Source organism: Pinus tabuliformis, chromosome 8 (assembly GCF_031772625.1).
Source record: "Pinus tabuliformis cultivar Carrire ecotype Pingquan chromosome 8, CPIR1, whole genome shotgun sequence".
NCBI lineage: Eukaryota > Viridiplantae > Streptophyta > Pinopsida > Pinales > Pinaceae > Pinus > Pinus tabuliformis.
In genome coordinates this window covers 1,505,555,033-1,505,577,886 of record NC_142294.1, presented here as the reverse complement: position 1 = coordinate 1,505,577,886, position 22,854 = coordinate 1,505,555,033, and the positions used below count along the sequence as shown (strand labels likewise).

General features: G+C 38.7%; 1 pseudogene; it reads left to right on the top strand.

Annotated features, from left to right (window-relative positions):
* The first annotated feature begins 8,909 nt into the window (after window positions 1–8,909).
* The window catches only part of LOC149241564 (chloride channel protein CLC-c-like), a 65,973-nt pseudogene continuing 52,028 nt past the window's right edge, over window positions 8,910–22,854 (top strand).

The following is a 22,854-nucleotide window of genomic DNA, read 5'->3' as shown; positions in this document are numbered from 1 at the left end:
TTTATAATAATAATAATATATTATTTTCCTAAATTGTCGCTGTGATTCAATACTCGATTCGCTCCGTGACTTTTGTGGGCGTGCCGCACTTTTCAAACGTGGTCCCGCTTAGTCACAAACTCGCAATAAACAAGGCCCCACCATGATCGTGAGTCCTTTCATTTTTCCGGGCCGATTTCCTGTCCTGGCGCCAAAGAATGAAGAAACACATGATGCATTCTCACTTGTATATGTCAATTTTTTTGGTTGTTATAATGTAAGCTAGTTGAATTTTATTAATAAGTTGGGTAGAAAATGATTTAGTGATATACAATTGTTATAATAGTTAGCTTTATTATTATAATAGTTAGCTTAAAACTAATTATTATATAATTAAGTATGATTATGATTATAATGTGATGTATATTAATAAAGTTACTAAGAACAACCTTTTTTACCTCATAAGAGTTTCTTTTCTATAAGTTTGGGTTTTTATCACTTATGGATTGATTGTTAGAGTGCCAGTGTTCAAGATTATTGGTATATTTTGTTTAAATTTTAATTTCAACTTGTGTGTGATTATAAAGAGCGGGTAAATGTTTATTAATGACAAATAAATAACGATAATGGATAATCCTTTTTGTAGGGTGAATTAAACATTTCAAGTTTTCAGTGTGGTGTTATCATTTGCCACAAATGTAAGTTGGTAATGAACGAAGACAAATGTTCAAGAACTAAGGTAGTTCAATTAATAGACTTAAGGATTGGAAATCTATCATCTCACTACTTAGTATAAGCCAAACCACTATTTCTACAAAAATGAATATGATGCATAATATGGAGATCACATATGTTCTTTGTAGTTCATTTGCTACAACGCACCTTAAGTTTGAAACTACCTAGGTAGGTTGAGTTAACGTAATTAACCACTTAACCTAAAAATTATATTTCAATTTACTTGTTTTGATAAAATTGCAATTGAAGTGATGGTTTGTGGAAGATGAATTAAAAAATAAGATGTGTAGCCAATGTTCAAATCCTCTTATTATGAATTTTTAAAAATGATCAATCAATATTCTAAATTCTTTTAAATTATCTTATTTATTTTCTAAGGTTTCATGTTTATGATTACTAACTTAATTATTTTGAATTATATAATTTATTTTCTAAGATTTCATGTTTATGATTACTAACTTAATGCTCACATTTATGAAAATGAGAGGATAAGCAAATGAACGCACCATCCAAAAAATGAACACAAGATGTTTCCATAGAAATATAATGCAAGAGAAAACCCACGAGGGCTTCACTCAATGAACCTATGACATATCACGTGCAATTGTGGCATACTAAACAATACCCCTAATTTGACTATGAAAGGAAAATACCTCTAAAATCCCATTATTGAACCCCCTACCAATACAAACTTAATACAACTTTCCATTTTAAAAAACCCCTACTTTCACTAGATATTGTAGGTGTTCGTTTTTTCATTAACATTTTTTATACCCCTTTATATTTTTTCATTAACTTTGAGCTCCATTTTTTATACCTACCAATATAAAAACCCTTTACCCCCTAATATATGCTCAATATATTCTATCATTTTTTCCTCAATATATACCCGATATGAACACATGTGGTATGGTATTGCTCCCCCAGTGAAGCCTCCATGAGAAAACCCAACTAGAGGGTGAGGCCTATACTCTACTCTATTTTCTTTATTTATCAAAATGCAAATATAAAGAAAGAGAACTAACTATGGAGTTGCTAGTGACACTATGGTTTGAATGACTACTACAAAGTCTTATACTTCCTTCTTTGTGCTCTCAAATCCCACTCTCTAGATGCTCTGCTCAACTATAGCACATTGATAAAAGAATGTAAAGTCTTCCTCTCTTCCTAGCAAACCCATTATTTAACTTAGTCTGATAATCATCTAGGCTTAACGTTTTCGCATATACCTCAACCCTCAATTAGTATTAGGATATTGGACCTTCTAGAATCTTCTTAAAATTCCTCATGTGGCTAGCCTCACATGTGTGTAATGGGGGATGGCATGGCATCCACTTGGTTTGCAAACAAACTTTAATGGAGGTGAATTTTGCATTGTTATTAGGGTCTTTGTGTATAAAACAATGTCAAGGGATTGTGAGCTATGCTAAAAAATATTTGAACCCAATTAGTGCCAATTGATGAACCAAAATGGCGAGGGAAAGTTCCAAACCATAAATATTGAGGCAAGGACTTGCCACTAAAATGGGCCATGCAAGCCAGTTCCTCTAAATTTTCAACTACAAATTACCAAGATAGATGAAAAATTATATGATGATCCATTCTAGATCATACATACCCATTTAGGGAGGCTTTTAGTCCCAAAAGATTTTTTACTAAATGAGGTGAGGAAAATTTTCCTCTATCTTCTCCCTAGTGTAAGATTTTTCCCTACTTCAAAATTTTCCTTTCAACTTGATCTACCAAAGGCCATGTCATGGAAAATTATATATTCTACTAACTTTTGTTATGTTTCTAGTGCTAAGTTATCTATCATAGGTATGGTTTTCTCCTTAGTTTCTTGATCCATCATGGAAGACTCATAAAGATTCATATTTTCCACTTTTACTAATAAGTAAATGTGCATAAATGGATTTTGAAAGTGGGTAAAACCATCTTGGGTAGGCCATGGACCAAAACGTTTCTTAATTTGGTTTGCATATATTTTTGAAAGAAAATGATTAGTTTATATTACACCATTTAATGTGGACTATATGATAAATTCCTTAAGCATTCAATTTAAATAGATTTATTTTCATGTGGAATCCACCTTTGATAAAGGGAGAGGGAAAATAATGTGTCTTCCACCTTTTGTAAAGGGAGAGGAAACATTAGTCTTTTTTTATTTTTTATTGTAAAAACTCTTTGTCCACTAAGATACTTTCTTAGTTTTTAAGAGTAATAATTATTGAATCATATACTTTTTTAGTGGTTGACAATGGTCTATCAAGTATAATTTACACTTTTGAGAAAACAATAGTGTTGGCATTATGGATAATGTGTTGTCCTTGATGGCAACCTGCTTCACAAACATATCCTTGATGTCAACTTGGTTATAATATCATGATTATAGAATTGTTACAAATGACATGATTGATGGTACATATGTTATAGAGAATTTGCAATTTAGTTATAGAATGCATGGAAAGTGTGAAGTTTGAAAGGTACATGCAACCCCTGTGAAGAAGAGTCACATACATACACAGGTTCGGTGAAAAAAAGTTGTATACATAATCCAAACCATGGAAAACAGGAAACCAAGGGCTACTACCATGGTAATTTCCCATAGTATTGTGGTTGAAATGCCTATTTGATCCAATCAAACAAATACCATCAACGTTACCAAAGGATTTTATTGTGGTATTGGCAAAGGAAAAATCTATATAAGGAGATGAAGATCACTTGAGTTAAGGGTGAAATGAAATGGTTTATTCTTGTATGATCTCATTTGGAATAAGTCTGCACCAAGGAGAAAGGAGAAGGCTTAGATATAAAAGATCTAAAGTGGTATTGAATATATGCTTGATTGATTTTCTTGTTGCAGAATGTTTAAATGACTAATAATGCAAGATCTATGGTTATGGTAGAACTGTGATCATGAATATATATATTTGCTAAGATATGTATGTGCGACATAGAGATATGGGTTTGACATGATTTCTAGTGGAGTTTTGATTTAGTAATTTAAATATATGCCCTGCAGTAGTCATATATGTATTCTGAAATAATTTGTTTTAGGTTACTTCTTAAGGTTTTGGTATTCAGTATTTTGAAATATATACGTGGGTTTTATGCATGATAAGTGTGCATATATGCAGATTTGGTTAATTGAAGTCACATATATATTCCAGGGTTTGAATTGTTGCTTGATGATAACAATTAATCAATTATATCTTACTTGTTGTTATTTGTCAATGATGTCTTGATCAAGATGATCTATATTTGACAATATGGATGTGATTGACTTGGTTGTGGCTTATTAATCAACGATGATGCTACAGACTTGTGATTGGGTATTCAATGATTCAATGTTGGTATATCAATGATTGAATGGTGCAGTGATTTAGAATTTGTACGTAGTGATTCAATGGCTCGGTGATTTAGTTTTTTTATTCAGTATTCAGTACACATGAGATGTGTACGTAGGATTTATGCATAGGAAGTGCATATATATGTGGGTTTGCTTTAGAGAAGCCATGTATATATATTGAATTCAATTTGATTAGGGTTTGTAATGACTGCACATTGCTTCTATGATGATTTTTTGGTATCTAACAATGTGATTAATCAGTGAATGGTTGATTATTAACTTGAATGGTTGATTGGTGTTGATCAATTATTGGTTGATTGGTAACTTGGGATTGGTTTATATTTAGTGATTCAGTTTATTTGTGGTTGGTATTTAGTTTTGATTCAATGATTGTATTGAGTTTGAGCTTATTGTTGGTGTGGGTCCAATGTGAAAAATTGATGAAAGGTGGCCTATAGGTTTTGATGTGTATTTGAGATAGATGGATCTAGTATGAAAAATTTGAAACCTGGTCAAAAAAGGGTGTTGAGGGTTGAAACCTTCAATGAGGGAGTTGGAGCTTCCTTCCAGTAGTAGCTGGTAAACTTGTTGAGGGGGTAGGTCCTCCCTTCCAGTAGTAGCTAGTAAATGAGATTAGAGGGTTGTAGCTCCCTTCTAGTGAGAGTTGGAGAACGAGTGGAGTTTGTAGCCTCCTGCAAGTGGGCTCCTGCGTGCTGGTAAAAGTCTTCGCCAGTACAAAATTGTAAGAAGATTTTATTTATAAAAAAAGAAAGAAGACAAAGATGAAAACAATGGTCATTTTCTCCCACATGGGTTTCCACCTAAAATCTCATTGTCCTTATGTGTTGATTATGTATGATGGTTTATTTTATCTTAATACTCATGGTTACTACTTAATTAATGGACAATGAAATAATCATTCAATGGTTAAGTTAATCATTGATGGTTATTATAAAAAATTAGTAATCTATATATACGTGGTTTTCATTCACTGAAGTTGTGTACACATGCAAGTTGTCTCAATAAAAGTAGTATACAAAGTTATAAATTTGAAATTAAAGGTTAAAGTGAAATTAAAAATATTGATTCACTCCCTCCCCCTAAATATTTTTCCTAACAATTAGTATCAAAACAGGTCCCTCATAGGAAGCTTGATCGCTTAAAGGGAGATATAAAGGGAGAAGCAAGAAGGAAGGAGTATTTTCTGCAAAGCCACCTTTGTTTAATGGAACTAACTTTATGTTTTGAAAGGTTAGGATGAGATCATATTTGCATTCAATAGGAACTGATGTATGGGGAGTTGTTGCAGATGGATATCAATACCCAAACTTTACACCCACATATAATGCGGGAAAGCAGCAGTATGAGAAAAATGCAAAGGAAGTAAATGTTATATAGGGAGGATTAGTAGAATCCTAATTTTTGAAAGTCATGATGCTGAACACCACTAAAGTAATATGGGACAAGATTAGCCAAAGTTATGAAGGTGACACTAAGGTAAAAAATGCTAAACTTCAATCATACAGAATTCAGTATGAATCTCTTAGAATGCATGATGATGAAATCATTGCAATTTTTTTCCTTAGAGTAGACGAGATTATTAACACAATGAGAGGCCTTAGTGATAAGATTGAAGATGTTTCTATTGTTGAAAATATTTTGATATCACTAACCCCAAAATTTGATGCCAAAGTATCTGTCATTGACTAAATGTAGGATTTGAGAAGTCTCACTCTAGAACAACTTCATGGGATCTTAATAGCTTATGATATCAGAAAATGGAAGCCATCAAATATTAGAGAGGCAACCTTCAAAGCTAGATGCAAAGGGAAAGAAAAGGAAGAACCTAAAGATACAAGCGACATTTCAGATGAGGAAGAAGTGAATTTCATGAGAAAGCTGCAAGTGGGAACTAGTAAATTTAAAGGTAAAATTCCCTTTAAATGTTTTACTTGTGGAAGAGTAGGTCACTATACATCCAAGTATCCATATAAAGAAAATTGTGATAAGAAAGAAAAGGGAAAGGAAGTTTATAGGAAAAATGCTAAAAAGAAGTATTCTGCCAAGAATTTTTTTAAGTCTAATGAAGATTGTCAAAGCAAACATGATGATTAGGAAGATACAAATTCATATTCTGACACTAGAATCAATTAGTGAATAAAATATTTGTGAAGAAGATGATTAATGGAAGCATTGAAATAAATTGATAGACTTAAGAATGCAAATAAATATCTAGAAATTAAAGAAAGAACTATGATCAAGGAAATAAACATGTTAACGATTCAATTAGAAGCATCCAATAGAAGAATACAAGTCTTAGCAAAACAACTTCAAGAAAAGGAAAGGCATTGTGAAAAATTAGAATCGTAAGTTGTGACTCTAAGGGAAGATTATGAGAAAACAAACAAATGGGTAAAGGCATCTAAATTACAAGTGAAGATTATCAATGAAAAATGACCTCCTTTAATCAAGACATCCATTAGATACAACCATAAGTTTTCATATCGACAAGATAATAATGAGGAATAACACAAATATCCTTAAAAGAAAATTGAATCAAGTTGATCAAGATCGATCCCCAATTATAAGAGATAGTTTTATGGATATTTTTTTTTCTTGTAACTCATTTGATCATAAGGCCACTGATTGCAGGTCAAACATTTGGAATGGAAGAAAGAAATCCTCTAGTTCAGTGAAATGGGATAATTTTGAACACATGATTAGAAATTGAAAACAGATTTGGAGGAAGAAGGTGCAACAATTAGAGATGTAGGGAAGATATCACCTACTATAGTCTGTTGTACTTACTGCATACTTCTAATAGAGTTTGCAGAAGTAAATGAGAGGTATGCAGCCTCATGGAAAATAGATGATGATTATCAGGTCCACATGATCAATGGTATATGATCTTAAGGGGAGCTATGCCTGTGTGCCTTAATGATGATGATTCCATATGTTATTATGTTTGTCTGATAAAGTGACTGTGACTAGGAACAAACATATTTAGGGGGAGATGTTGGTAGGAAAAATAAACATTTCATATTATTTACCTGTTTCTTATGAATGATAGTCGCGTGTATACGTGGTTATTGGCTTATACAATCACGTATGCTTCTCTGTGGTGATAAAGAAGTGGCTCAAATTTAGGGGATCTTTTCATATGCCTCCACCAATTCATTACTAGAATTTTGATCTAACAATGGTTTGTTGCAGTCTGTTCATGATGTCCTTATAAAAATGTGTGAAAGAGTATTGGTTCATGATGAGTGATGAATTGTTGCAAATTTTTATCACTGTTGTCAGTCTATCTCTTAAGTCTTTATTATTGGTGAGAAGTATATAATGTGATTAGATTTGATGATGAAAAGTTGGCACAGGTTCAAGGGGAGCATCCTCTATGCATCTAATGGTTCATTGTTGGCATTATGGTCCCTTGAGCACTCATTATGACATGATTTTTCCTATGATGAGTTCATGGTTGTTAATGTTGTCATCAATTCTATTATTATTCACTACTGGAAAATATATGTGCTACTATCACTATGACATGGGTTATAGATGATGTTTGGATTGCATGTGATGAAGTTATGGATGGTGCCTTATTGTATAAATAAGTATTTGTGATGCACTTGATGAGGAAGATATGTATACTATCCTTATTATTGATGTTGGAAGATAATCAATATGTTGTTAATCTATTCTATTCTACTTAATGTCTTGTGATGTTGGAGGTTCCCTTAGTTGTTGGTGCATGGATAAACTTTGTATATGCTTCCTATGGTGTTTTGGTCCAAGAGATTGATATGATATTTCTACTTGAATATTGTGGGTCTTCCCATATATGTAAAAAGTGTGTTGACCTTGATGACATGAATTCAAGAAGATTAGTTGCTAACAGAGACTTATTGCAGAAATCTTATGTTGTTGCTACAATTGATTAGTATGCTTAGATATATTTCATCTTTGGCCACATGATGATGCTACATAGTCGTATCTTCTTGATTGCTTCTTGATGATGAGGATGTTCTTGATGCTTATGATTCTGTTTCATATGCCCATTTGGAGCATGGTGGCTACTGATGAGTATCATGGTTTTGCTACAAAGGATACTTCATTGCTGAGATTCTTATTTATGGTTATAGATGTCATGTATGTTTCTTGATGTAAATGTCATGAAAACACCCATGTCATAAACATTGTAAAATTCATTCATGTATGGGTTATTGGGATTAGGTCATGCTATGTACGTAATCCCATTATTTTGGGTGATTGATGTAAAATTTTGGGTCAAATGTGTAACCCCATTATGTTGGCTGACTAATCATAGATTCATTGATTATAGGAATTGTCATGAATAATCAAGTATTTGATTCATGAAGTCTTGTACTTTTATTTCATATATTTAGAAGATCTAGCATATGCTCAGGGGGGGCATGGTCAGTATGCATATTTCATGATTCATATCAATAGATGCTTACAAAGGGAAGCACTTCATTCAACCTAGTTTAGGCCTTTTCCCTTGATGTCAAAGGGAGAGAGAAGACTTGGTGTTTGCAGGTGGTTTCCAAACACCAAAGAGGTTGCCATCAAATCCAAAGGGGGGTATTGTTTTCATTATGTCTAATTTGTGGCCCTTGATGGAAACCTACTTGAAAACATATCTTATTTGTAGGTGGTTTCCAAACACCAAAGAGGTTGTCATCAAGTCCAAAGTGGGAGATTATTGGCATTATGGCTAATGTGTTGTCCTTGATGTCAACCTACTTGAAAAACATATCCTTGTTGTCAATTTGGTTATAATATGTTGGTTATAGAACTATTACAAATGACATGATTGATGGTGCAAATGTTAAATAGAATTGGAAGTTTAGTTACAGAATGCATGGAAAGTGTGAATTTTGAAAGGTACGTGCAACCCCAGTGAAGAAAAGTGGCGTACATAATCCAAACCATGAAAAACAAGAAACCATGAGTTACTACCAAGGTAATTTCCCATTATAGTATTGTGGCAGTAATGTCTATTTGATCCATTGAAATGAATACCATCAACATTACCAAAGGAGTTTCCTGTGGTATTCGTCAACGAAAATATATATATAAGAAGATGAAGATCAAGGAGTTAAGAGTGCAATAAAATGGTTTATTATTGTGTGATATGATTTGGAACAGGTGTGCACCAAGGAGCAAAGATAAGTCTCAGATCTAAAATATCTAAAGTTCTATTGAATATATGCTTGATTGATTTTCCTATTGCAAAATGTTTAAATGAATAGGAATTCAAGATATGTGATTATGGTATAACTATGATCATGAATACATACATACATACACACACACACACACACACACACACACACACACACACATATATATATATCTTTATTGATATCTGTATGTGCACGGAGATCTGGGTTTGACATGTGATTTGCAACGAAGTTCTGATTTAGTAATTTAAAGATTCGTATGTAGTTTTGCTTCTGCAGAGTTGCGTATATACATGGATATGCCCCGTATTAATCATGTATATATTCTAAAATATTTTTTTTTAGATTGTTGTTGGACTTGGGTTTTGGTACATAACATTTTGAAATATATATGCAGGTTTTATGCATGATAAGCACGTATATACACATATATGGTTGATTGAATTTGCATATATATTCTAGGGTTTGAATTACTTCTTGAAGATAAAAATTAATGAATTTTGTCTTATTTTTTGTTGTTCGTCAATGATGCCATGATCAGAACGATTTGTATTTAACATCATGAATTGGGTTGAATTGGTTTTGGCTTATTGATTAGCGATGATGTTATAGACTTCTGATTGGGTATTTCATGATTCAATGTTGGTATATATGTGATTGAATCTTGTAGTGATTTAGAATTTCTACTCAATTATTCAATGGTTTAGTAATTCAATTGGTGTGTATTATGTTTTTAGTAACTTGAGATCTGTATGAAGGTTTCATGCATAGGAAGTGTGTATATATGTGGGTTTTCTTCAAATAAGTCATGTATATATACTGAAGTCAATTTGATCAGGTTTTGTAGTGACTACACATTTCTTTTGTGATGATTGTCTAGTATCTAACACTGTAATCATTCAATGAATGGTTGAGTATTAACTTAAGTGATTGATTGGTCTTGATCAGTTATTGGTTGATCGCTAACTTGGGATTGGTTCAGTATTTAATGATTCGGTTTATTGGTGATTAGTATTCAATTGTGATTCAATGATTGTATTCAGTTTGAACTTATTGCTAGTGTGGGTCCAATGGGAAAATATGATGAAATGTGGCATATAGGTTTTGATGTGCATTTGAAATAGGTGGATCTAGTATGAAAATTATCAAACATGGTCTATGAAGGGTGATTAGGGTTGGAGCCTTCAATGAGGGAGTTTGAGCTTCCTTCTAGTAGTAGCTGGTAGACTTGTTGAGGGGGTAGCTGCTCACTTCTGGTAGTAGTCGGTAAACAAGATTAGTGGGGTTGTAGCTCCCTTCTAGTGGGTGTTGGAGTACAAGTGGGGGTTATAGCCTCCTTCAGGTGGGTTCCTGCATGCTAGTAAGGGTCTGCGGTAGTACAAAATTGTAAGAAGATTTTATGTATATTAAGAGAAAGAAGATAGAGATGACAACAACGATGGGTTTATCCCACATTGGGTTTCCACCTAAAATCCCTGTGTCCTTGTGTGTTGATGATGTGTGATGGTTTATTTTCTCTTATTGCTCATGGTTTTTGCTTAAGAAATGGACAATGAAATAATGATGCAATGGTTAAGTTAAATCACTGATGGATATTATGAAAAATTAGTAATCTGGATATATAGGTTTGCATTCACTGAAAGCGCATACATACATGATTTGTTTGAATAACAGTAACACATAGAATTCTAAATTTGAAATTAAAGGTTAATAGAAATTGAAAATATTGATTCACCCCCTCCCTCTCATTATTTTTCCTAACAAATAGTAAGTCATAAGATCTTTAGGTATGGGATTAAAAAGAAAAAACTCATGTTAGACACTCTCATTATTCATGTTATTCTATATGGATGTGAGGTTTGGAGTTGTAGTATTTATAGGGAATCATGAAGGAAGATTGAGTAGATACATGTCAAGTAGTTTATAACCTAAAACATTAATATTAAAGAAAATACTACCTACCCTATCCCCCTGATTGAAGAAATACTTTCCCCCATTGAAAGCATGACTATGACTAGGTATCCTGCATATAAGAAGTTATACAACATGGAATCCAAGTAATTTTCTAAAATTACTTCTAACTTTAGCCAAAACCCCAACTTTTGGCTCAAGCTAGGATGGCATAAGGATTCCTAGCCTTAGCTAGACCATTAGTGGATAAAAAGAATATCATATTACAAAAAAAAACCATATTAAAAATATTATTACTTCCAAATTTAAGCAGAAATTGTGGGGGGATAAAGAGTTAGGGGAAAAATAAACTAAAATATTATGAGCTGAGCAACCCCAATCTCGAAAACCAAAAATATCTATTTGTCTTAACTAATGTTAAGAAGAAAATGAACATTGATAAGTTAAGAATTAATTCTTTGAGTAGCATAGTGAAATTGGGCATTTGTCAATTGCCAATATACCATGGAATGAAAGAGTATGTCACTTGTATGATATTAAGAGGGTTGAAGATGAAAATCACTTTCTCTTTGATTTTCAATATTATACTCACATTCAATTTAATTTTCAAAATATCTGTCACACAACTCACCTTCCCTTTTTTCACTTATTTTCAATATAGAAATAAAATGTTAGATAATTTTTATTAGTCCTTTACCTTATTAAGTCGAATAAACCATATAAAAAATCTTACTAAACATTAATTATCATCCACTATTTTATTCTTGAGGCTAATGAGAACCATGAACCACCATGTGGGTAGTCCATATTCAAGATGGAAAACTTGGAAAATGAAAATTATTTGCCCCATGTCTACAGTCTAGAAATTTTGTAAATTTTGTGCCCTACATGTACAATCTGTAAATAGAAAAGTTTCCCAAAATGTTGCCAAATATGGTGGAGATCATGTCATATGAGCTATCTCATGTTATATAATTGAAGAACATTCTATTGGTTACTTCAATCTAAGGGTGATGAACACCAGAGAGTGCTTGATATTCATCCTGCTTGATAATATAAAATCAGTATTAGTGGTGGATGTACCCAAGGCCTAAACTAAATGTTTAACTTCTCAAGCATATACATTATTCCATTATTCTTGAAAATGGTGGTGGTTTCCTATTTTTATCATCGAGGATTATTGAACATGATCTTTTCAAACACTATTGGAATATCTGCACATGGATTCAAATATTTCAGTACATCATTCTGAAATGGACTCTGGCATTTTTAATTAGCCTTCTAACTGGACTTGTTGTCTTCACCCTTAATCTAGCAATTGAAAACAATGTCGGGACCAAGCTAGCAATTACCAACAATTTTGTGCTGCATAAAAGGTACATCTCTACATGCATAACATGCATGCCTATTGCATTATGTGTCTTGACTCTTTTGTTACTTTCTTCCATAGTCTTGTTTCACTGTTTCTATATTTTCTATACCAAATTTTAGTTAAATGTACTTGTTTCTAGTAAGATGAATTAAACCCAACTAAAAGTTGCTTAAGCTTAACAGTGGCTCATGATGAATTAACAAAGTTGTAATGTTTTAATGCAGGTATGCATTAGCATTTGGAGTATATGCAAGATCTAATTTTATTCTAGTTATATTTGCAACAATACTTTGTGCTTATATTGCTCCAGCGGTTGTCGGATCTGGTATACCAGAAGTTAAAGCTTATTTGAATGGTATTGATGCTCCAGGAATTTTGTCTCCAAGCACACTGATAGTGAAGGTATGCATTTATGGATATGACAATGATAAGTTGATATGCAGCAATAAATATAATATGGCACACTAATACTCAAATAGTAGTCCCCAAGGAGGAGTATGCATTCTTGAAACTCTGTCTTGTGTGACAAATAGTACCGAACACAAACTATTTTTAGGCACAGTTCTTAACACGAATTGAATTAAATGTTCTTGAAATTTCAAGAAAAAAACAGAGCATAAATATGAGGGTTGAAGCTCATATCAGTTAAAAACAAGCATGTACATTATTTGCCAAACAAGTAAGAGTTAACATAGTATTCACAGTGATATGAGTGCTTATGGAATCCTATAAGCCATTTAGAGAACATTATCCACTTTGATGATTTCCATCTGTAAGTGATAACATGATAAAAGCATAAAGATGAGGGTTGAAGCTTAGATTGGATTAAAAAAAATGTGTACATCATTTGGCACACAAGTCAACGATGACATAATATTCACAGTAATATGTGTGCCCATGGAATCCTACAAGCCATTTAGAGAACAATGTTACACAGTAATTTGTCACTATCTCCCTGTCAGTCACCCTACTGTGTCAAGAATTCACAATAATCAAGTTCATGCCTTCTAAACTGGCCAAAAACCCACTTTTCCAAAGTTTTCCTCATCAGCGCGTCTGTTTCTAAAATATCCGCGATGACTGGTGCTTCATAACAGACCACGTGCACTGCCAGCGCGGAAGCACACGACTTTTCCACGCTGATCGAATTTCATGACCAGCGCAGTCTCTGTTTGTATCTACCTGCGCTGACATGGCGTTTTCCATTATGTCTTTGCGACGTCAGCGCGCCAGACCAGTTATGCACCCGCGCTGATCCAGTTTTGGCGAATTTGTTCCAACAGCCAGCCTTCCAGATAACTCCAGACTTGGTTGTTGGCCTTGTGAGTATCGACTCCCTTCTATGGCATGTCTGTTCGACCCTTTGCAACTACTTCCCTTAAGGATAAGCTCATCCTTCCACCCTTTTAGGAGGCTCCTTCTCCTATATAAACTTCCACCATTACCATGAGCAGCTAGTTTGGAATAGCTTGGATTGTGTAGAGCTTATAGTGCTCAGATTGCTGCTACTATAGGTATTGGGTGTGATAAGTGTGGAAGTGCATGATAGCTTAGGGAAGGTTGTTTTGTGTTGTTTGTGTGAGAGAGAGAGATTTCTTGTCTTGGGAGAATCATTTCCAAAGGTGAATGCTTGAGACACTTGCTGACTGGCCCCTCCTGAGAAGGTTACCGACGTCAGAACATTTGGTTGTACTCTTCTCTGCTTGATCAATAATAGATGACTACTATTATTGTTCCATTCTCATTTGTCTATGCAATGGTGAATGTGAATTACATCCTTTCTGACTGATGTATGGTTGCTTTTATTAGATTTCACGCTTGTGTTTGTTTCCTCTTCGTGTGTGCAGGTATCTATTCGCGGAGATCGCGGAGGATCGTGACCAGCCAAAGCGAAGGAGCGAAGGTGGTATCTCTTCATCAAACAGCAGCGTTGGAATCCAAGTAGGTGCTCTTTACCTCTTGTTTAATTGAAATTAGGAACTTGCATAGTAGCATTGACTGATTGTTGCTAGACCCACTCTGGGCTAGTAGGGATCGCCTCTATCCGTAGAGGGGATTTACCTCTCCAACAATTTGGCGACTCCACTGGGGATCAGCCTTCTGTCTCTTGTGTCTGTTCTTTGTGTTTGAATTTGATTGTTCTCTCTTTTCAAGTTTTGGGGATTGTTTCTCTGCTTGTAGCCTTCCTAGGTCCATCTGGGAAGTGTCTTAATTGTTAAAAGAGTTTCTACCTTTGGTTTGGGAGTTTTTGCTTTGATTCTACTTGGTTTTTACACTCAGCGCAGTTTAATTCAAAACAGACGCGCTGACGTCGCACATACGCCATGCAAGCCGTGGCTTCCTCCTTGTTCCGTGTCGTTCGCTTCCCCCATCAAGGAAGAATCATCACGGTGGACCAGCTGTCCTTTTTTGCTTCCTCTTCTGAAGGAAATGTGCCATTCGTGGAGCATACCTCCAAATCGCTAGTGAGTGTGGGTGCCGGACTGTTCAAAGATCCCTCCTTAATGGGAGTCTTTCCCCTCCCACCTCCGAATCTCGCCCCTGTCAACATGATTTCAGTACGTTCTGATCCATGGGTTCTTCCTCCCTAGAATCAGGAAGACTCTTGGGGTGATATGATGCCGTTGAGTCCTGCCAAGCTCAACTACATCGAGATTGTCACTGCATCGGCTCCCCCTCCTGAACCTGCTTTTTTAAGCAGTGTTCCTGATTCATATGATCATTTCCCTTGGCTGGGTGATGAGGCCACTTCGGATCCCCTGAATGAAACATTTCCCTCTGATGAGGCCATCATAGAGACTATGTCTCTCGAAGAGCTCCCTTGGTTAGATCACCACCATCGCTCTTCGTTTCTCTCGCCACATTCGGAAATGGTCGCATGTCTCGAGCGGTTTGCTTCATGTGTCCCATCTCCGCCTCTCCAAACACCTGTTCAGCTATATCAAGTGTCTTCGGAAGGCAATATGGGTAACATCTCGCAGACCCAGCCTATCGACATCTCTGTCAAACCAGGGATTGTCGAGAATATTTTCATTGGAGTCACATGCACTCCTGAGGAAGTTCAACTTTATACCGCTTTATTTCATGAATTCCGTGATGTCTTCGCATGGTCTTACGAGGAAATGCCCGGCATCGACCCTAGTATTGTGGTGCACGAAATACCTACTTATCCAGGCGCTAAGCCTGTTCGTCAGCGCTTACGTCCAGTGCACCCTCGAAAGGCTGCAGCCATCAAGGCCGAAGTCGAAAAGCTTCTTCGATCTGGTTTCATCTATGCCATCCCCCTTACGGAGTGGGTGTCCAATATAGTCCCTATAAATAAAAAGCAGGGCACTATCCGGGTCTGTGTTGACTACCGCGATATCAATCGTGCCTGTCCAAAAGATAACTTTCCTATGCCTTTCATTGATCAACTTATCGATGACTGCGCAGGAAGTGAGATTTATTCATTTATGGACGGCTTCTCTGGTTATAATCAGATCAACATAGCCCCTGCAGACCAGCATAAGACAGCTTTCATTTGCCCTTGGGGCACCTTCGATTATAAGAAGCTTCCTTTCGGTCTCAAAAATGCCGGTGCCACTTTCCAGCGTGCGATGTCATATGCTTTTCATGATATTCGACACATCGTACAACCTTACCTGGATGACCTCCCAGCTCATTCAGCTAAGCGACAAGACCATCCATCTCATCTACGTGAAATTTTTCTCCGCTGTCGACACTACCATATTTGACTCAATCCGCATAAGTGTGTCTTCTGCGTACAATCTGGCCGACTACTCGGGTTCATCGTCTCCCGGGAAGGCATCCGTCTGGATCCCCTCAAAGTCGAGGCCATTTTAAATCTTCCTCCCCCTGCCTCTTTGCAGCAATTGCAGAGCTTGCAGGGTAAAGCTAATTTTCTCAGACGATTCATTCCGAACTATGCCGAGGTGGCTAAGGGTTTCACACGGTTATTAAAGCGAGACACACCCTTTCGTTGGGATGCTATCGCTTAGGAATCTTTCGAGTGCCTTAAAGACCTTCTTGTCTCGGCTCCGCTCTTAAGACCTCCGAACTACCACCGTGATTACACTCTCTATCTAGCTGCCGCTGACACCACCATCGGCATGGTTCTAGTGCAGGATGACGATGCCGGCACCGAGCACGTTATTTATTATCTTAGTCGCAACCTTCTGGATACGGAAACTCGCTACGCATATGTCGAGAAGTTGGCATTGGCAGTTGTCTGCGCCGTCCAACGATTCCGGCATTATATCCTGTTGCGCTCAACGACCGTGATCTCTGATTGCAACCCAATGACCTACATTTTGTCACGTCAGCTGCTGGGGGGCAAATACTCGAAGTGGATTGTAATCCTCCAAGAGTTCGACTTGGAATTCACTGCGGCCAAGTCTAAGAAATCTCTGGTCTTTGCTGAACTGCTCTGCTCCTTACCATCTCACTCTGCACCATCTCGTTCGGAGGAGCATATCCCGGATGAAACATTGTTTCTCATCAGCACCCTCGACCCGTGGTACGGGGACATTATCGTATATTTGCAGACATCTTCCTTCCATCCAAATGTATCGAAAGATGCTCGACGGCGAATTTGTCACCAAGCTCAACCCTATCGCATTTTGGGCGATACCCTATACCGCCTCGGTGTTGATTCTGTTCTCCGCCGATGTTTGACTCTCGAGGAAGCTGAGCGGGTGTTGAATGACTGCCACTCTGGTGCTTGTGGCGGTCACATGTCCGGATATGCTACCGCCCAAAAAATTCTCCGTGCTGGTTACTTTTGGCCTTCTATCTTCAAAGATTGCATTCTTGCCGTTCGCGCATGCCATGAATGCCAAGTATACCACCGGAAAATGCGTGCTCCTCCTGCACCACTGCACCCTGTTGTCACCATAGGTCCATTTTCCAAATGGGGCATCGATTATACGTCCTGTAACCCTCGTTCGGCCGGGGGGCATGGGTACATCATCGTTGCCGTGGATTATTTCACCAAGTGGGCCGAAGCGATGCCTACATTGAACGAAGACGGTTACACAGTGGCGCAATTTTTATTCAATCATGTCATTACTCGTTTCGGAGTCCCTCAGGCTATTGTCACGGATCACGGAAAGCATTTCCGTAATCACATGATGACGGAACTAACGACCCAACTAGGCTTGCGTCAAGATAGTTCGACACCGTACTATCCACAATCCAACGGACAAGTTGAGGCAGTGAACAAAGTTTTGATCACTATGCTTCAACGCACCGTTAATACACACAAGTCTAATTGGCATCTGATGCTGTTCCCAGCCTTATGGGCCTACTGGACTTCTGTGAAGGACGCCACCAGTTTCACTCTGTTTCAGTTGGTTTACGGACTGGAGGCCACCCTTCCCGTCGAATGTGAGATTCCTTCGTTGAAATTAGCTGTCGAGTTGCTTCCCAACACCACTCCGGTGGAGGAACGACTTCTTTACCTAGAACGGTTAGACGAGACCTGTCGTTTAGCTTCTCTGGCTATCAAAGCGCAAAAGAAGAGAGTCAAGGCTCACTTTGACCAGAACATTCATCCTCGTTCCTTCTTTGAGGGAGATCTAGTACTGCTCTATGATCAAGCTAAAGATAAGCTGGGGGCAGGAAAACTCGAATCCATGTGGCTAGGTCCCTATATCGTGAAAAGAGTTTTACAAAAGGGCGCATATGAGTTGATTGATTACGAAGGAAATCCTCTTGACAAGCCCTGCAACGGGCTGTATTTGAAGAAATATTATGCATGACTTCGTGCACTCAGTTTGTACATACGTGTGTTTAGTGTGTTTTGTGTGCATGATTTCATGTTTTGCTTTGGTGTGAAGGCGTGTTTGCCTCTTATTGTGTTTTCTCCTTCTTGTGCAGATGTCTAGTGCACCTTATGTTGGTTTCGCTGATGGTGCCTGCCGTAGTACTTGCAATTTGTCCTCTGCGGCGTGGGCGATCTACGATCCTCACGGAGAGTTGCTAGATCTTCAAGGAGTCTGCCTCGGTCATACCACTAATAATGTTGCCGAATACAGTGCTGTAATTGAGCTACTAGCCGAAGCAGTTGATCTCGGCATTCAAGCAATGATGGTAAACCTGGACTCCCAGCTTGTCATTCATCAACTCAACGGGCGATATTCCGTCAGAGACCAACGTATCCTAAGGTTGTATCTACGTGTCAGATTGTTAGAAAGGAATTTTGACTATATCACATATCAACATATTCTGAGACGATTAAACACGTTGACTGATGCATTGGCAAACCATGTGTTAGACAGACATTTGCGAAATAGATAACATCATACAAGAAAGCATAGAAAGCATAATAGAGTAAAGCATATGTAAATAAGATATTTCCCAAGCATAGTTTGCATGCGTGCTGTGTGTGCTTTTAAGCTTGCATTTAAAAAATTAAAATATATGGGTCATATGTTGTGCAATTCATACATAAGATTACATTTGTACTGAACATTTGCATAGCATAAACAAAACATCATCATATGTAACAAGATCCATCCAAAAATCGGTATGTATATATATATATATCGTGTGGCGCACTAAGGCGCTCAAAAATAAGTGTGTATGTCAAAAATAGAGTCACTGTCCTCAGTACATCCGAGACATATGTCTCTCAAAACATCAGTGGAAGTAAACCTAGGCGACTAGTGTGCTGGGTTATGCTCTCTGTAGCATACAGCTGCTCGTGCCACCCGCCTCAAAAGGCGGTGCATCCTGGGTGCCACCCCCACTGTGTGGATCTGATGCTCTATCGGGACCTCCTCGACCCCCTGGTAATCCGGCACTCCCTCCAGCAAACCCTCAAGGTTGCGGGCCACAGTCTCCGACGTATCCACTCCTGGAGGAACTAAGGCCAGGGCTCCAGCTCCTTGCCCCTCTCTCCGTGCCGTTAAGGCTAGGCCAATGGGTCTCACAGGTCCCACATCTGCATACGGTGACATTTATTAAGACATGTACATGAAAAACCAAAAACATCAAAAAATGTTAAAATAAGATCAAGTGACATACCTCCATCATCCCAATGCTCTCCTGCGGGCAGTGGCATGTTAGGATCATTGCGGAAGTCCATGCCGGCATATGGCTAGTCCTCCACGATGATGACCTGGTGGTCCAGCCACTCTCTGAAATACACTCCCCAAGATACTGGGCGACCACCACCTCCACGTGGCATGACGCGGGCCCATCGGCTGGCCCTCGTCTCCCGGGGACCTCTAGGTGGGTCCACAGCCATCGTCTGTAACTGTAAATCCAACACCCACTCTAGCATGAGTGGGAGGAGAAGCGACCCATATGCAAACTGCTTCGTCTCTCCACGACGGCAGTTGCTTAGTTGCCTCTTCATGCTAGTGGTCACAGCAGTCGCCCAGTCAAAGATGGTGGGCTGTAGGCACTCCAGAGCTAGCAACAGTTGGTTCTTCGAGGCCTCATAATTGGCCAAGGAACCCGCTGCCCGTGTCACTAGGAAGAGTATCGTGCGGAGAGGCATGTCCCGCACTGTCGGGATAGCAACCTTCCCACTCCGCGTCTTTTCAGCTCCTGGGCATACTCTAGCCATCAGCTGGTCCAGAGTCTCGCCGCTGGGCCTCTGGCCCCGGCGCGACAAACCAGTCAAGAAATAGATATCCGAGGCATCGAACTCGATGTCTTGGCCGCGGATGGTGAATTTCCCATCTATTGGATTCCAAGCTCTGATCAGGAACTCCAGCAAGTCAGGTTGCGCCCTCAGGCGCGGGGTCAGGAAGAACTTCAGGAAACCGCATGCCCACATTGCATTCCGGCATTCGGCAAGTGCATATGCGGCTATATCTTCGTTATCATGGGCTCTCTCTTGCCATACAAAAGCCATTGTGCCCTGCAAAGCCATGAAGAAACATTAGAATGTTGTTTGTGGAAAATTGTACGTTCATTTTGTAAAAAATCAATTTTTTCCACGCCAGCGTGACTGTTTTAGAAACAGTCGCGCTGAAAATGGCGCCCCTGTGTTTTTTCATTGGGTCAGCGCGGAAGAACACGTGTTTTCCGCGCTGACCCAAAAGGTGGTACGTGTAATTTTAAATCGATCAGCGCGGCCCCGAGCGGGAAATCCGCGCTGACCGAGAGCGCATCCACGCTCAAAGAATTTGCCCAAAAGGGCGAATTCCACCGTTAAAATGCTACCAAAAGGACTCAAAATGGAGCGCATGGCAAGGGGAACCTACCTGGATCAAGCCGTTCGACGAATGGTGTCCGCACGGGGAAGAATTCGCTCCGTCAACTTCACAGCTTCACAACGTTCTCGAAGGCTCAATATGGTAACAATGGTAAAAATGACTATTTACCCTTCTATTTATAGTAAAAATGGCTCAATTAACTATAGATTTTGCAAATGTGGGTTTTTGTCATGCTTTTACCATGGATTTTGCACTCCTGTCAAACTCTTATACATGTTTTAATATGTTTTTTAACATGTCGAACGGATTTATGCGGGTTTTTTTACTGTGCAGGTCCTCCGAATCGCTAAAATCACTTGGTCCCAAAAAATGTCGTCTTTGAGCTCTTTTCCGACATGAAACAAGAAAAGATGGCCGAGCTTCTTTTCAGCTCGTTAAAGGGAACGAGAGGCGGTCGTTTTAAGCTCTTTTTCCGACCGTGTAACTTAAAAAGATTGCCGTGTGTTTGTCGTTTCGCACTCGTTATTGGCTCTAAAACGACGTGTTTCCGACCGCTTTTTTACTTTTTCGGGTCGGAGGCACTATTTACGAAAAGTGCTCCTCGATCGTAATGGTCGGGCGGTTCTTTCGAGCATTTTTTTATACTTTTTCAGGCTCGAGAGACGCAACTGTACGAAAAAGGACCCCCCCGGAGTCTCCTTTTCTGCTGTCTTTTCAGACTCTCTAAACAAGAAAAGACGCCGAGCTTTTCCTTTGTCAGGCTCGTTAAACACTTGATGACATCGGGCATTGTCGAAATGACACTCTTCAAGAATATGCTATCCCCGTCAAGCTTGTCATCCAAAAATAACCGGGGTACCTGCCAGAAATGGTGGGGAAAATGGAACTGCAATTGTTGCGTCGGCAATATGTCGCTCTTGAACATGGCACTGGTCTGCATTCGTGTCGGGTGGGAATTTCTCATTTTGTTTCACAACTGACCTCCGTGGGTACGGGTTATCCTATTTGGCCTCTCATTTGCTCATTGCCATCGTCATCATACCCTCTGCTCATTTGATGTCAAATACTGCCAAATCCACTGTCGTGCCGCCAATATGTTCAAGAGAAGTTGACCTCTGCAATAATACAACCTCATCTGCTATCTCACACAAATCATTTTACCTCTGTCTCGTGTCGATGATGTGGGAAACATTATGGCCCACCTTCGATCAAGGTCACTTCCTGTCAACTTCAGCTCATTATCCAGGAAGGTGACTTAGAGACTCCCTTCAGGTGCCTTAGAGCCTGCATGCCTCAATGGCAGGTTCTTCATGTTCGACGCGAGGTTTTCATCATTGGCCTCCGATCGGATGATTCTGCGGGTGTTCGACACCAGCTCATTGATTCACACGCCGCAGATTGTACCTATAGTACCTTGAGGACCATTGTCATTATTGGTGGTACCTCTCGCGTCTGTTAACAGTTTTCATCATTGACTGGTAATCAGACGATGTTCATGCATGTTCGACTTCAGCTCATGTATTCGCATGCTTGGACTTGTACTTTGTTCGGGACAGGACAGAGCGCAAGACCCTGGATATTTGTCTGTTATGATCCAGGTTGCGATTTTGTGGATGATCATTACATGACTCATTGATGGATGGCTGCGCCCATACCTGAGTCTTCTTGGATGGCTGCGACCATACCTTATCATTATTCAGGTCTCTTTAGCTGGGTGGCTGCGTCCATTCCACAGACCTTTTCGCATGTCTTTCGGATGGCTGCGCCCATGCCTATACTGCATGTACTTGATTATCAAAGATATTCGGTCCTTCCTGGTGGTGTTCCAGTTCGGCGAGTGTTGTAAAGCATTTCACCCCTCCCACTCTCTCGGTCTTCATGCTTTAGGGGGCATCTGTTACACAGTAATTTGTCACTGTCTCCCTGTCAGTCACCCTACTGTGTCAAGAATTCACAATAATCAAGTTCATGCCTTCTAAACTGGCCAAAAACCCACTTTTCCAAAGTTTTCCTCATCAGCGCGTCTGTTTCTAAAATATCCGTGATGACTGGCACTTCATAACAGACCACGTGCGCTGCCAGTGCGGAAGCACATGACTTTTCCGCGCTAATCGAATTTCATGACCAGCACAGTCT